Here is a 13,364-nt window from a genome sequence, read left to right as displayed (position 1 = left end):
TATAGTATCTCTTCTTGCAGATAACACCATATAGTACAGAGGACCAGTTGAAATAACTTTGATAGATTCCTCCTTCTCCTTTGACAATTCGGAGATTTGATGTTTATGAACAAATAACCCGACGCGTTTCGTCTTACTCTAAGACTTCATCAGGGGTATGTCTAAAAATATATATAAAATATTTATATCAGAATCTTATCCTGATTAAAACAATAATATGAGGGAACATGTCAATAAACGAGGAAAAATGCAAGACAGAACTTAAAACATGGGCAAAATATACAAATATATATATAAATATGTGAGGAAAAAATATACATACACATATGGTTTAACATACAAGGAGGATGATCTTAACATATCCATGGAAAACAATTATGTGATACAATCTCAGAACAAAGAATTCACAATTATACCAAAGAGAAAGAAATAGACATATAAAGAGGAGTTCATCATCACAAGAACATAATAATTACATATGGCATACCTCTAGTGCTTGATAAATACTGTTAGTGCATCAATAAAATGGCAATTACGTATTCTGGATACTTGAAAAAAACACACACCGGTGGGGTACACAGGTGAAAGTTAGATTAAGCCTAAGCGAGAATCCTATTGGATCTATTCGCTGAACACTCTTATCCCGTTTGGTTTAAATGAAACTATAGATATGGTAGCGTTCCTGTAGTATCATGTTTTTTCACACTTCAAGATATTCCCTTGTTTATGTCTTTGATTATGATTTATATTCCTAATATTGGTGTATTTATAAATAATGGTGTTGAAAAGGATGATCATTTGTATTCCTATTAGGGGGCATCTGTTAATATTTAATATGTTATTTGTAAAAGTGGAGCCACTTTTAGGAGCGGTGCTTTAAATGTAGGTGGTTAATTAACAATAGACCAATTTATATATTTTTCTAAATCATCGTATATATGTAGCTAACAATGTAGGAGTTAGTTAATAGATTAGGTAGAGTATCGCACTTATCACATTATTCATTACTATGTGTATATACACATTATTACACACTAATAAATGTTATTTTTGGTAGCGATTGCATAGCGGTCTCCTAGGTTACCTAGTTTGATCCGTTTATTGGCCGCCCAAACCACATGTCTAATTGTCACGTGGGGTGGTCATGTGGTGAGATACAGCTGCGTGGAGTACTAACGTCCGCGTCACTAAACACCAGCTGCCCTGTTCAGCACCTATTGGCCAGTTCAGATCATGTATCCGAGTGTCAGGTGATACAATCACGTGACACCATCTCGGCGCTGTGGAACGCAAACAATCGCGCCGCTGGGACGCAAGCCGTTTTACCCAGCGGCGCGATCTAGATGTAACTAGCTCTGTGGGACACTGGCCTTATCGACGCCGAGATATCAGTGTTCTAGTCCCAGCGCGACAGGATTAGTTTATCACGAAAACACTGTTTAAGGGGATAAATTTCCCTACTACTGAGGTGTTTATAATTCACACCAGGACAGCTTTTTCACACTTTGTTTGTAATGCACAGAGGAGAATAATATTATTATACTTATAATGATAGAGATTAGGTCTGTTTCCACTGAACCAGTTTTATTGGTGAATAGCCCTGTCAATCATGTCAGTCAGGTCTGTAACGACCAGATGCATTATGGGACGTATGGGATAGAGATTAGGTCTGTTTTCACTGAACCAGTTTTATTGGTGAATAGCCCTGTCAATCATGTCAGTTTGGTCTGTAACGACCAGATGCATTATGGGATGTGTTTACTATTAAGGTTTTTTTTCCCTTATAGTGTATTATAAAAGTTCACTTTAAGGCCATTAATTTTCTCACTTTAATGTTTAATCACTGTAACGATTTCAGTTAGTAACATAGGACTTATTCCAATATTATTTAAGGTTTTTAATACCCCAATCACTGCATTAGGGGAAGTGAGGTCACTTCTGTTTCCTATTTAAGGGTAAGTCTCAGCACACAGCCTCATTACACTGGTTGTGACTTGAAGCTATTGTAGCTGCTGGCAAGGTAAGATTTATTATTTATTATTTGTGAACACCGCTTTTAAATATGGCTCCATTTAGCACTTTATGTGAATGGAATCCCTTGTTTTCACTATGTCCTGCTTATTTTGTAAATAGGGGGTGTTATTATGACTATTAGTAACAATATGAAAGTTTATTAATATTATCTTATGAGATGATGAGAATTAACTCAACATTCTGAATTTCAAGGATAACATATGGTTATCGATATTTTTAATACGTTTTATACCCCCTTGGGGAACCAATTTCACGTAAGATTTAATCGAATTAATGAATTTTCGAAACTAGTGTATCCTTCTCCCCCCCTTTCTAAAGGGAGTTTATTAAATTAAAACTTCTCACACCTGGTATGAGCAAGTTCTCTGTCTCAAGAATCATATTCCTCTAATTTACCAGGTTACACACGCATATGAAATTGTGGTAGACCTGTGTATTTGAACTTGTTATCCAAATCCCTGAATCATAAGGTATGTGTTTCAATCTACTAGCACATTAACCAATTTATATAAAGGCTGTTACGTTATATATCTCTAATTAGTGAATATTAATAATTTTTGTTAGGTCACATACCTATTTGAACTTGCGTTCAGGCCTATGCGTTTGAACTTGTTATTCAAGCACTTAACCATAAGGTATGTGTTCAATGTACAGATATATTCATTTATTTGTTATTATTGAGCCCAGTATTATGCAGAATATGTTATTAATTGTTGTTAGTACTAAAAACTTATATTTCCCCAATTAGGCTTAATCTAACTTTCACCTGTGTACCCCACCGGTGTGTGTTTTTTTCAAGTATCCAGAATACGTAATTGCCATTTTATTGATGCACTAACAGTATTTATCAAGCACTAGAGGTATGCCATATGTAATTATTATGTTCTTGTGATGATGAACTCCTCTTTATATGTCTATTTCTTTCTCTTTGGTATAATTGTGAATTCTTTGTTCTGAGATTGTATCACATAATTGTTTTCCATGGATATGTTAAGATCATCCTCCTTGTATGTTAAACCATATGTGTATGTATATTTTTTCCTCACATATTTATATATATATTTGTATATTTTGCCCATGTTTTAAGTTCTGTCTTGCATTTTTCCTCGTTTATTGACATGTTCCCTCATATTATTGTTTTAATCAGGATAAGATTCTGATATAAATATTTTATATATATTTTTAGACATACCCCTGATGAAGTCTTAGAGTAAGACGAAACGCGTCGGGTTATTTGTTCATAAACATCAAATCTCCGAATTGTCAAAGGAGAAGGAGGAATCTATCAAAGTTATTTCAACTGGTCCTCTGTACTATATGGTGTTATCTGCAAGAAGAGATACTATACCGTTTTGTATCATTGCTTTTATGTTGTAATAAATTTTACATGGAACATGTTAAATGTGGTTTTATGCTCACAAATTAGGAGTAAATATCTTAGGGAGACTGCTGTTTTTCCCCGTTGAATATTGGGTGGAAAAACAACCCAAGTGCGCCCATTCCTCTACTGGCACATATTTGTATCTTTTTAGTCCCTCCTAACAAGGGACTTAGTGGAATTTGGCAGCCTTAACCCAATCCTTTCTCACTTTCTGTTTAATAGCGCAAAAGGGAGAGTATCTGTTTTATATATATATATATATATATATATATATATATATATATATATATATATATATTGAACTATTTATTATTACTTTTAACTGCCAGATAATACATAGGCGATATTTTCCTCACAAGTGGCGCAAATTTTTTCATTGTAGACAAAAAAAAAAAAAAAAATGGCACACTGAATGAGCCAAAATGCACATTATAGTACACTGAATGAGAGAGTGGTGACAGCAGGGAGAGAGTGATGACAGTGACAGCAGGGAGAGAGAGAGTGACAGTAGGTACAGGGACAGTAACAACAGGGAGAGAGGGTGACAGCAGTGGAATATTACCTGACTGTGGTTGGCGGAGGCACCCATGGGCAGCGGCGGTGATAAGGAGGCCTTTGGTGCGGTGAGGTCCCTCTGACCGCCATTTGTTGCGGGTGAGTGGCTGGCGGCTGTGAGCTAGTACAGCGCTCTACATAGCCGCTGGCCGCCGAGCAAGGACGGGAGCATCATGTGCAGCAGGATGGCCACTTCCCTCGCCTCCTGCGGCACTTTAATTTCCGGGTCAGTGAAAGAAGTGGCGGTATACCATACCGCCCCACTTCGACCACTGGTTCCATGTATATACATTGCTGGCCTGTGCCAGCAATGTATATATTAATGCCTTGTATTCATCATTGGTGGGCAGTGGTGACAGGAATATATACATTGCTGGCCTGTGCTAGCAATGTATTTATTATTGCTTTATTGATCATTGGTGGCCAGTGGTGCCAGTAATATAAACATTGCTGGCCTGTGTCAGCAATGTCTATATTACTGCTTTATTGATGATCGTTGGTGGACAGTGGTGACAGGAATATATACATTGCTGGCCTGTGCCAGCAATGTATATATTACTGGCTAAAAATAAAAAAAAGCATAAGCATCGGTGGCCAGTGGTACAGTATATACATTGCTAGCGTATAACTGAGGGCAACAGCTATATGCAGCAACTTACTGATAGCGCTGCGACTGGAGGGAGATGCGTGTGAAGGAGGGAGCCTAGAGCACTGAGCGGCAGCTGATTTAGGCCGGAGGCGGAGCACTGAGCGGGAGCGGAGGGAGCAGAGCAAACGGAACGCGGCGGATAGCAGGTGGGGCTCGGGGAGAGTTCAGGGTGGCGGTGTGCGGCGGGCGGCTGTGAGCTAGTACAGCGCTCTACACAGCCGCCGGCCGCCGAGCAGGGACGGGAGCACCATGTGCAGCAGGATGGCCATTTCCCTCGCCTCCTACTGCACTTTCATTTCCGGGTCAGTAGAAGAAGTACCATACCGCCCCACTTCGACCACTGTGTGTGTGTGTGTGTGTGTGTGTGTGTGTGTGTGTGTGTGTGTGTGTGTGTGTATATATGTATGTATGTATGTATGTATGTATATATATATATATATATATATACACATATATTCATTCTCTGTACCTCCTGCCCTCGGAACGTCCAATGTAGGGACTGTCTTGCACAGGTGCCTTCCAGGGTGGGTCACCCCACAGCGACGTATATAGTAGACGAAGGGGAGATGGTCCCTGAAACGCAGATCGCTCTATTACACGTCATTTGTGATATACAAGTCTTTGAGTGCCGCCTCATTTTTATATATATATATATATATATATATATATATATATATATATATATATACTCATCAAGCAGTTACGGCGGCACTCAAGCAGACTTGTTCAATCTTTTATAAACATAGCAAGTTTATTTTCCAACGTCGTTTCGGGGATATACCCCGTCGTCAGGGACAGCACGGGCACTCTTAAAAGAAAGATTAGGTACTATATCTGGTGTGCACTGGCTCCTCCCTCTATGCCCCTCCTCCATACCTCAGTTAGAGTCTGTGCCCGGCCAGAGCTGGATGCACTTAGTGGGCTCTCCTGAGCTCACTAGAAAAGAAAGTATTTGTTAGGTTTTTTATTTTCAGTGAGATCTGCTGGCAACAGACTCACTGCTACGAGGGACTGAAGGGAGAGAAGCAAACCTACCTGCTTGCAGCTAGCTTGTGCTTCTAAGGCTACTGGACACCATTAGCTCCAGAGGGATCGAACACAGGGCCCGACCTCGATCGTCCGTTCCCGGAGCCGCGCCGCCGTCCCCCTTGCAGAGCCAGAAGACGTAAGATAAAGATGAAAAACGGCGGCTGAAGACTCCTGTCTTCATTAAGGTAGCGCACAGCACTGCAGCTGTGCGCCATTGCTCCCATAGCACACCACACACTCCGGTCACTGTTGGGTGCAGGGCGCTGGGGGGGGGGGGGGCGCCCTGGGCAGCAATTAGTTTACCTTTTGGCACAAATAGCACATAATACAGTGTATAACACTGTATATGTGCAAAAACCCCCGCCATTAACATTATAAAAAGCGGGAGAAGCCCGCCGCTGAAGGGGCGGGGCTATCTTCCTCAGCACAGCCAGTGCCATTTTCTCTTCACAGCTCCGCTGGAAGCACGCTCCCCAGGCTCTCCCCTGCAGTATCCAGTACAACAAGGGTAAAAAAGAGAAGGGGGGGCACATAAATTTAGGCGCAAATTGGTCTTAATAGGCAGCTATTGGGAAAAATCACTAAGTATAGTGAAAATCCCTGTGTTATATAGCGCTGTGGTGTGTGCTGGCATACTCTCTCTCTGTCTCCCCAAAGGACTTTGTGGGGTCCTGTCCTCAGTCAGAGCATTCCCTGTGTGTGTGCGGTGTGTCGGTACGGCTGTGTCGACATGTTTGATGTGGAGGGCTACGTGGAGGCGGAGCAGGAGCCGATAAGTGTGATATATATATATATATATATAATATAAAACAACACTCCACAACTATATGGGCGTCAGCTATTCCCCAGAAGTACAGGGGTGGTAAATCCCTGGAAATAGTTTTAGATATGAAAAAAATTGAGGGGTTCTAAGCGACCAATGGTGTTTATAAGCTATTAAAAGAATAGTACCCAGTGTATAAAAAATATATATACAATTTATTATAATCACAGGAGCCAATAAAAAAGAAAGAAAAAGAAAAATTACATAAAAATATTCACATCTGACATATGCCAATTTAAAATATTGGTTTAGAAACACAAAAAATAAAAAATATAAATATATGGATAAAAGCGCAATAGACAAGGAAGTCTATTGAAGACGAAACGCGTTGGCCTAACCCTTGATGACCTCTATCAAAGATAAAATATACACATATCTTTTATTTATATATATATATATATATATATATATATATATATATATATATATATATATATACGCTTTTATCCATATATTTATATTTTTTATTTTTTGTGTTTCTAAACGAATAATTTAAATTGTTATATGTCAGATGTGAATATTTTTATGTAATTTTTATTTTTCTTTCTTTTTTATTGGCTCCTGTGATTATAATAAATTGTATATATATCTTTAATTATACACTGGGTACTATTCTTTTAATAGCTTTATAAACACCATTGGTCGCTTAGAACCCCATAATTTTATATATATATGAATCTCAAGTAGAAAAAATAAGATTTTACTTACCGGTAAATCTATTTCTCGTAGTCCGTAGAGGATGCTGGGACTCCGTAAGGACCATGGGGAATAGACGGGCTCCGCAGGAGATAGGGCACTTTAAGAAAGCTTTGGATTCTGGGTGTGCACTGGCTCCTCCCTCTATGCCCCTCCTCCAGACCTCAGTTAGGGAAACTGTGCCCAAAGGAGATGGACAGTACGAGGAAGGATTTTTGTAAACCTAAGGGCGAGATCCATACCAGCCACACCAATCACACCGTATAACTTGTGATAAACTACCCAGTTAACAGTATGAACAACAACATAGCCTCGGGTCAACCGCTAAATTATAACATAACCCTTATGTAAGCAATAACTATAAACAAGTCTTGCAGAAGAAGTCCGCACATGGGACGGGCGCCCAGCATCCTCTACGGACTGCGAGAAATAGATTTACCGGTAAGTAAAATCTTATTTTCTCTAACGTCCTTGAGGATGCTGGGACTCCGTAAGGACCATGGGGATTATACCAAAGCTCCCAAACGGGCAGGAGAGTGCGGATGACTCTGCAGCACCGATTGAGCAAACAGGAGGTCCTCCTCAGCCAAGGTATCAAACTTATAGAACTTTGCAAAGGTGTTTGACCCCGACCAAGTAGCTGCTCGGCACAACTGTAATGCCGAGACCCCTCGGGCAGCCGCCCAAGAAGAGCCCACCTTCCTAGTGGAATGGGCCTTAACCGATTTAGGCAATGGTAATACTGCCGTAGAATGCGCCTGCTGAATCGTGTTACAGATCCAGCGAGCAATAGTCTGCTTTGAAGCAGGAGCGCCAACCTTGTTGGCCGCATACAGGGCAAACAGAGCTTCAGTCTTCCTGATCCTAGCCGTTCTGGTCACATAAATCTTCAAAGCCCTGACCACATCCAGGGACTCTGAATCCTCCAAGTCCCGTGTAGCCACAGGCACGACAATAGGTTGGTTCACATGAAAAGAGGAGACCACTTTTGGCAGAAATTGAGGACGAGTCCTCAACTCTGCCCTATCGACGTGAAAAACCAAGTATGGGCTTTTATGTGATAAAGCCGCCAGTTCTGAAACATGCCTTGCCGAAGCTAATGCCAACAACATGACCACTTTCCACGTGAGGTATTTCAACTCCACTGTTTTGAGTGGTTCAAACCAAGGTGACTTGAGGAAACGTAACACCACGTTAAGATCCCAAGGCGCCACCGGAGGTACAAAGGGAGGCTGAATATGCAGCACTCCCTTCACCAAAGTCTGTACTTCAGGAAGAGAGGCCAATTCTCTTTGAAAGAAAATGGATAAGGCCGAAATTTGGACCTTTATGGACCCTAATTTTAGGCCCAAATTCACTCCAGTATGAAGGAAGTGAAGTAGACGGCCCAACTGGAACTCCTCCGTAGGAGCAGCTCTGGCCTCACACCAAGAAACATATTTTCGCCATATACGGTGATAATGTTTCAACGTCTCGTCTTTCCTAGCCTTGATCAGGGTAGGAATGACCTCCTCCGGAATCCCTTTTTCCGCTAGGATCCGGCGTTCAACCGCCATGCCGTCCAACGCAGCCGCGGTAAGTCTTGGAACAGACAGGGCCCCTGCTGCAGCAGGTCCTGCCTTAGAGGAAGAGGCCACGGATCTTCTGTGAGCAACTCTTGCAGCTCCGGATACCAAGTCCTCCGTGGCCAATCTGGAACAATGAGGATTGTTCTGACCCTGCTTATTCTTATTATTCTCAACACCTCGGGTATGAGAGGAAGAGGAGGAAACACATAAACCGATCTGAACACCCAAGGTGTCACCAGAGCGTCTACCGCTACCGCCTGAGGGTCCCTTGACCTGGCGCAATACCGCTTTAGCTTTTTGTTGAGACGGGATGCCATCATGTCTATTTGAGGCAGTCCCCACCGACCCGTGATCTGTGCGAAGACTTCTTGATGAAGTCCCCACTCTCCCGGATGCAGGTCGTGCCTGCTGAGGAAGTCCGCCTCCCAGTTGTCCACCCCCGGGATGAACACTGCTGATAGTGCGCTTACATGGCCTTCAGCCCAGCGTAGAATCCTGGTCGCTTCTGCCATGGCCACTCTGCTCCTTGTTCCGCCTCGGCGGTTTATATGAGCCACTGCCGTGACATTGTCTGACTAAATCAGAACCGGTTTTCAACGAAGCAATTCCTCCGCTTGACGCAGGGCGTTGTATATGTCCCTCAACTCCAGGACGTTGATGTGGAGACAAGTCTCCAGATTTGACCAGAGACCTTGGAAATTTCTTCCCAGTGTGACTGCTCCCCAGCCTCGGAGGTTGCGTCCGTGGTCACCCGGACCCAGTCCTGAATGCCGAACCTGCGACCCTCTAGTAGGTGAGCACTGTGCAGCCACCACAGGAGAGATACCCTGGTCCTGGGAGACAGGGTGATCCTTTGATGCATTTGTAAATGGGACCCGGACCACTTGTCCAAGAGGTCCCATTGAAAAGTCCTCGCATGGAACCTGCCGAAGGGGATGGCCTCGTATGAAGCCACCATCTTCCCCAGAACCCGTGTGCAATGATGCACTGAAACCTTTTTTGGCTTTAATAGGTTCCTGACCAGGGCTATGAGCTCCTGAACCTTTTCGATCGGAAGAAAAACCTTTTTCTGGTCTGTGTCTAGAATCAGGCCCAAAAAGGTCAGACGCGTTGTAGGGACTAGCTGGGACTTCGGTATATTGAGAATCCAGCCGTGTAACTGCAACGTCTTCATGGACAGAGACACGCTGTCCAGCAACTTCTCCCGAGATCTCGCCTTTATAAGGAGATCGTCCAAGTATGGGATAATTGTGACACCCTGCCTGCGCAGAAGCACCATCATTTACGCCATTACCTTGGTGAAAATTCTCGGGGCCGTGGAAAGCCCAAACGGCAACGTCTGAAATTGGTAGTGACAGTCCTGCACTGCAAATCTCAGGAACGCCTGGTGAGGGGGGAATATCGGAACATGAAGGTAAGCATCCTTTATGTCCAGGGACACCATCCAATCCCCCCCCTCCAGGCTGGCGATGACCGCCCTGAGTGATTCCATTTTGAACTTGAACCTCTTCAAGTACAGGTTCAGGGATTTTAGGTTTAAAATGGGTCTGACCGAACCGTCTGGTTTCGGGACCACAAACAGGGTTGAGTAATATCCCTCTCCTTGCTGGAGATGAGGAACTGTGACAATCACCTGTTGAATATACAATTTTTGGATTGCTGCCAACACTAGCTCCCTCTCTGACGGGGAAACCGGCAGAGCCGATTTGAAAAATCGGCGAGGAGGCAAGTCTTCGAATTCCAGCCTGTATCCCTGAGAAACAATCTCTAATGCCCAGGGATCCACCTGCGAGTGAACCCAGACGTGGCTGAAAAACCGAAGACGAGCCCCCACTAGATCTGCCTCCCCCCGGGAAGCCCCAGCGTCATGCGGTGGACTTTGCAGATGCAGGGGAGGACTTCTGCTCCTGGGAACTAGCTGTGTGCAGCTTTTTTCCCTTGCCTTTTCCTCTGGCAACAAAGGACGATCCCTGTACCTTCTTGCTCTTATTGGAACGAAAGGACTGCATTTGATAATGAGGTGCCTTTTTTGTATGCTGCGGGGGGACATAAGGTAAGAAATTCGACTTACCAGCCGTAGCAGTAGAGACAAGGTCCGAGAGGCCGTCTCCAAACAACTCCTCCCCTTTGTAAGGCAAGGACTCCATATGCCGCTTTGAATCGGCGTCTCCCGTCCACTGTCGGGTCCACAAGAGCCGCCTAGCAGAAATAGACATAACGTTTATTCTGGAGCTTAATAAACAAATGTCTCTTTGAGCATCTCTCATATACAAGGCAGCATCTCTGATATGCTCTATGGTCATTAAAATGGCATCCCTATCTAAAGTGTCAATCTCCATAGATAAGGAATCTGCCCATGCCACAACAGCACTACAAACCCAGGCCGACGCCATAGCCGGTCTAACAATAGTACCTGAATGAGTGTAAATGTGCTTCATGGCAATTTCCTGCCTGCGATCAGCAGGATCCTTGAGGGAAGCCGTATCCTGAGAAGGCAGTGCCACCTTTTTGGATAAGCGTGTCAGCGCCTTGTCTACTTTAGGCGAAGATTCCCATCGTATCCTATCCGTTTGTGGAAAAGGATACGCCATAAGAATCCTTTTGGGAACTTGTGGTCTCCTATCTGGAGATTCCCAAGCCTTTTCGCACAATTCGCTCAGCTCAAATGAGGACGGAAAGGTGACCTCAGGCTTTTTCCCTTTATACATGTGTACCCTCGTGTCAGGGACAGGGGGTTCCTCAGTAATATGCAAAACCTCTTTAATGGCAATAATCATGTACCGAATACCTTTTGCCACCCTCGGCTGTAATTTTGCATCTTCATAGTCGACACTAGAGTCAGTATCCGTGTCGGTATCTGTGTCATCGATCTGGGATATGGTGCGCTTCTGAGACCACGAAGGTCCTGGCGCCACAGGGACCGGCATGGTCTGGCTACTTGACTGGTCCCTAGCTTCAGCCTTGTCTAACCTTTTATGCAATAGATTGACATTTGCATTTAAGACATTCAGCATATCCACCCATTCCGGTGTCGGCGTTGCCGACGGCGACATGACATTCAAGCACTCCCCCTCCACATTAAGCGAGCCTTCCTCGTCTAACATGTCGACACACGCGTACCGACACACTTCACACACACAGGGAAACTCTTTTCTGAAGACAGTATCCCCTTTAAGGCCCTTTGGAGAGACAGAGAGTATGCCAGCACACACCCCAGCGCTATACCCCTGGAAAAAAAAACACAGAATGCCCTTTTCCAGAAGCGCTGAGTAGTAATAAAACGCCAATTATGTGCCCCCCCCTCTCCTTCAAACCCCTTTCACCATGTGTAAAGCAGGGGAGAGTCCGGGGAGCTTCCTCTCAGTGGTGCTGTGGAGAGAAAATGGCGCTGGTGAGTGCTGAGTGAGAAGCCCCGCCCCCTCGGCGGCAGGCTTCTGTCCCGCTCAAAGTTATAAAAAAATGGCGGGGGCTCTTTTATATACATGTACAGTGCCCACCTGTACATGTATATTGTCTTTTGCCATAAGAGAGGTGTTATATTGCTGCCCAGGGCGCCCCCCCTGCGCCCTGCACCCTTACAGTGACCGGAGTGTGTGAGGTGTATGGGAGCAATGACGCACAGCTGCAGTGCTGTGCGTTACCTCAGTGAAACTCTGAAGGCTTCTGCCGCCTGAGACGTCTTCTGACTTCGTTTCTTCTGGCTCTGTGAGGAGAACGGCGGCGCGGCTCTGGGAGTGAACGCCCAGGAGGAACCTGTGTTCACCCCCTCTGGAGCTAATGGTGTCCAGTAGCCGAGGAAGCAGCGCCTATCATTTAAGAAGGTCTGCCCCTCTCTCCTCAGTCCCTCGATGCAGGGAGCCTGTTGCCAGCAGTGCTCCCTGTAAAAACATAGAAAAAATCCAAACAAAAATGCTTTCTAGGCAGAGAACTCGGGAGCTCCCTGCAGTGCACCCATTTCCCTCTGGGCACAGTGTAAAACTGAGGTCTGGAGGAGGGACATAGAGGGAGGAGCCAATGCACACCCAGAATCCAAAGCTTTCTTAAAGTGCCCTATCTCCTGCGGAGCCCGTCTATTCCCCATGGTCTTTACGGAGTCCCAGCATCCTCAAGGACGTTAGAGAAAGCAATATTTAATTATAGTTAACTGGCATTCATTGCGTTTATGCAGGCCAGCGTGTCATTCCTCATAGTATCTCCCAAATATTTATGACCAGATAAGTTTGTAGATAACCCTGCACCGTTCTGCGTACGGTAGATGCTAGAATCAAGTGGGCTAATCGCTCGTAGCTCCTCCCCCTGGTGACGTAACTCCTCCCCTCAATACGTCACAAGGTCCCTTCAGCCCCTCCGATATAGAACCAACCTTCTGCGTACTCCACAGCTCTGACATGACGTCATAGAATTGTCATTCTTCACCAGCACTAACACGCATGCGTGGACAGCCAGCTATATTTGTCTAGAGCTCAGCCACAAACGTTAACATCACTTGGATATAGAGATCAGTGATCCATAAGGCATAGACAACATTCTTATAGTACACTGTATGGGTGACCGCTCTGACAGTAAATGCAGCATAGTGTAGACAGCTGTTCGCTGGCCATAGTGTGAGGTAAATCACCAGCTACTCCG

The 13,364-nt window shown here is 44.4% G+C and overlaps 1 protein-coding gene across 2 annotated transcripts in view; it reads right to left on the bottom strand.

Moving 5' to 3' along the window:
- STN1 (STN1 subunit of CST complex) overlaps window positions 1–13,364 on the bottom strand; it is a 240,032-nt gene that overhangs the window by 226,316 nt on the left and 352 nt on the right. The window contains exon 1 of one of the 2 annotated variants that reach the window (XM_063961974.1): window positions 13,099–13,184. The exons of the other annotated variant lie outside the window; for it this stretch is intronic. The gene's annotated coding sequence lies outside the window, so the exon portion shown is untranslated. Of the gene's footprint in view, window positions 1–13,098; window positions 13,185–13,364 lie in introns of those variants that run through there. 2 annotated transcript variants of the gene reach the window in all.

The sequence above is a fragment of the Pseudophryne corroboree genome, chromosome 3 (genome assembly GCF_028390025.1).
Source record: "Pseudophryne corroboree isolate aPseCor3 chromosome 3, aPseCor3.hap2, whole genome shotgun sequence".
Classification (NCBI taxonomy): Eukaryota; Metazoa; Chordata; class Amphibia; order Anura; family Myobatrachidae; genus Pseudophryne; species Pseudophryne corroboree.
This window is presented reverse-complemented; position numbering and strand designations above follow the sequence as displayed.